The sequence below is a fragment of the Saccostrea cucullata genome, unplaced genomic scaffold (genome assembly GCF_032062105.1).
Source record: "Saccostrea cucullata isolate Sc308-1 unplaced genomic scaffold, CSIRO_AGI_Scuc_v1 ctg10761, whole genome shotgun sequence".
NCBI classification, from domain to species: domain Eukaryota; kingdom Metazoa; phylum Mollusca; class Bivalvia; order Ostreida; family Ostreidae; genus Saccostrea; species Saccostrea cuccullata.
The window spans coordinates 15,009-18,760 of record NW_026924088.1 but is presented as its reverse complement, the minus strand read 5'-3'; positions in this window follow the sequence as shown (position 1 = coordinate 18,760).

The following is a 3,752-nucleotide window of genomic DNA, read 5'->3' as shown; positions in this document are numbered from 1 at the left end:
TTTTCGGAACAGTAGGCATATTTTTTAGTATTTTGTCAACATGGAAAACAAGGATATAATACGTTTCAAGAAATCCATTATAAGTTGATAAAGATATACTCAGCATTTTTAGTGCAAAATAATTACACTGGTTTAAGAAAAAAGAACACATAAAAGAAAAAGTGCATTTGTACGGAAGAAAATAACAAAAAACGTAAAAATGTCTTGGATGAATAATAATACCATATATACAATCAAAGTACTGAAAGCACTCATGGGAGTTGAACGTGGTGTTAAATAAAATCTTTGATCGGGAAGTTTAAGTGAGTGAACAATATTATTATTTCAAATAAAGACAACTGTTTCAAATTTTTTGAGTTGCAAAAATCTTAAGAAAAACATTCAGAGACATTGAATAGCAAAGAAAAAATGCAGGGCCACATTGTTGTTTGCTTACATTAGTCCTTTTTTATACCCCCTGCTTGACAAGCGGGAGGGTATTTATTAATCTGGATTTCCGTCTATCTGTTTGTTATGCTTTAGGTATCCCCATCTCTTATCCGCAACTCCTCTTACACCACTGAACGAAATCTTCAAAGAATCTTTATTACATATTGCCATTATGACCTTCTATTACTTTTCCATCCTACACATATTTTGGGTTTCCCATTGCAAAACATGGACCGTGCCATTATATTCATATTAGAGGCGGTTGATCACTTATATAATTCACTGCTCAACGTCTTCAAATTTGTAAGATATGTTTCCTTGGCACCATAAACCATGTGTTATGAAAATTTCAGTTCCGCAGGAATAATATCAATGTTGATAAATTGTGGATTTTAACACAGCATCATTTTCAGAGCTAACAGGTTTGTTATATAAAAATTCTCTATGAATAAAATGTATTTCATTTACACGAACATTATACATGGAGTACGTCAGAACTTAATTTTTTTTTAATATTGTGATGAAAAAAGCAATACTAAGTTTAAATCAGATATTTAATGACCAAACATAAAAAAAGTGGTATATATGTGAGAGTTTGTGTGCGTACGAGTTAACTTGTATTAAAAAAATCATTTTGTTTTTTTACGAAATTATTTTACGAAAACATCAGTGTCCGTTTTTTGGTTTAAACATTTATAAAAGAGTACTAGATTTATCGCTTTTGGCAGGTGATACTACTGATTTAGTTAATAAATACGCACGTTTCCTAAAGTTTTAATGCATTAATGAATTCATTTAAACAAAAAAATGTTCATGAAAAGTTTGAATAAATTCTGTGAACCGGTAAAAATTAAATTGCTTAAATTCCGGAACCGTCGGGCATCAGGACGGCTATACCGCTTGCCGATAGTATGTTGAGTTGTCGATCGTATCTTTTTCTGTTTATGACGCCACATAAGAAAATGAGTTCCATTACGAAAAACTTTTGAGGTTCTTTATAATTTAGTTTTACTTTGAACGAAATCTAATATTAAAAATACTATTAATTTATCATTATTACATTTACTTACATTTCAAATTATGAAAATTAGATCAATTCAGGAGAAAATGACATGAACTAATTGTGGCGGATGTTTATGCATGTTTTCTGTTGAATATCATCGGAGTAAATCAGCCGACACAGTAGACTCGCTTTCGGCTCTATATAATCAACACAAATTACTGCGCATGTTAAATACGTGATGACCATGGGATATTGAACATAGTTCAACTCGCAAAAATAATAAGGGGGAGTTTTTCCCAATTCATAGTAGGAAAGTGTAAGTATTCTAAGTACAAAAATGCAGCATAAAAAAATGTGTATTGGCATCCTTAAAATAACTTGTGTTTTTACCTTTCAAGGAACTATATCACATGATTTAGGGGTTTTCCATAAAAAATAAGTGCACGTGGATATGGAGTTATACAAATTCATGGGGTAAGCATATAATTTTATACTCTACGTCTAATTTATGCAGTGATTTACATTGTTTATTATGTTCACATATTTCAAAAGACAAGTTTAAACCGTTGAATAGGATTGTTTTGTCAGACTGGACTCTGACACCTAGATATTTCAGACAGTGTGGCCACTACGGCATATTGAGATTTGTATCACATTTTTGGAAAATCAGACTTATTTTTACATCGCCATTTGTTTCATTACCAATTTCATTCTCTGTTTGTAACGTTATCAGGGAGAAACATAATTATCTCTAGGATGAAATAAGGGGATATATTGGAAATAAAGATAATTAAAGTAGATTGATTGTATACTGTTTAACGTCCCTCTAGAGAATTTTTTGCTCTTAATGAGACGTCACTGTATTCCGGTGAAGTGCTTCAAATTTTGAACTTTACTCGGCACCCTGGACCATTCTCCCAAATAATGCTTTCGCAGGCGAGACTTTTGTTGTTGACTGAGGCGTCACAGAAATTGGGAGATATCCTGTTTCGAATTACGATTCTCTGTATTAAATGTTTTGACTACATTTCCTAAAGTCTGCATAAATCTTTCAACTTCCCCGTTTGCCCTCGGCCATAACGGTGTAATTTTACAGTGTGTAAATCCGATGTACTTTGTAAATTCCATGAATTCTTGACTTTGAATAGGGGACCATTGTCTGTTTTTACAATGTACGGAATTCCATAAGTTAAAAGATTTTATTTAATTTTGTAATTTAAATTCACAATTTCTATCTCCGGATATTTTGAGTTATCATCAATTACACCAAGAACATTTTCCCCAGATGGAAATGGACTGCAAAAATCAATCTTCACTTACTTATCCCCATGGTTTGTTTGACATTTTCAAAGGCTCTATGTTGTTTTCAACATCAAGTCGGTTTCAGGAAACCAAACCTTTTCGCTTAGCAACATCCAGATGCTAGAAACCAAACAAAGACTATATACATGTATATTCTATTGGAAGAAGATTTTGGATTTTGAATATAGATTGACTGTGGAGTTTCTTGATTCATCATAACTGTTGAACGAAGTACAGACACAATCGAGAAAATTTAAAGAGTTAAACGTTACAAATACAATAGAACTGTCTGATTTCGAAATCGAACAAAAAGCTCTACTGATTGAGACAACAAGGGACGTGACTGTTATCACAATTGACAATTATAAACACTCGTCTGATAGCACTGTTATTTTACCAATAAAGTCGATATCGAATTCATATGTCATTTCTATTCCTGGGCCTTTCAACAAAACACTATAATTATCTTAACGATGCTTTTGTGTCTTTAGTTAGTGATATCGACTAATTTCCTCTGTAAGGATGATGGAATCAAAATTATTGAACCTTTTAGAAGAATTTCCATGTCTTTATATTAACCAATGCACAGTTCGTTTCTTAGTAAGAAAAATGATTGAATGGACATATTTTCAGATTTATTTTTCCATTTTCCGGTCCTCAGGTTACGAATTGCCTTCTGTAGGTTTGCATCATTACCACTCATTGTAGATGCTTTAAATTTTCACACAATCTTCCTTAAGACATGCCATACGGTGGGAAACATTTTTGTTCAAATCCGATGTCAACTTCCTGTTTGTCTGTGCGTCTGTTTCATTCATTAAAAAATTCATTGCAGTTTTCTCATTAAATATTTGTAGCAGATGCTTGAAATTTTAGTACACTCTTTGTTGAGGCATGCCATGGTGGGGTTAATTTTGATATGAATCGGATGTAAACTTTATATTTTTCAGAGCATCTGTCTGTACTTGAAATTGTTTATATTAACATGATAGTGTTTATTTACATCAAAGCGGGTGTA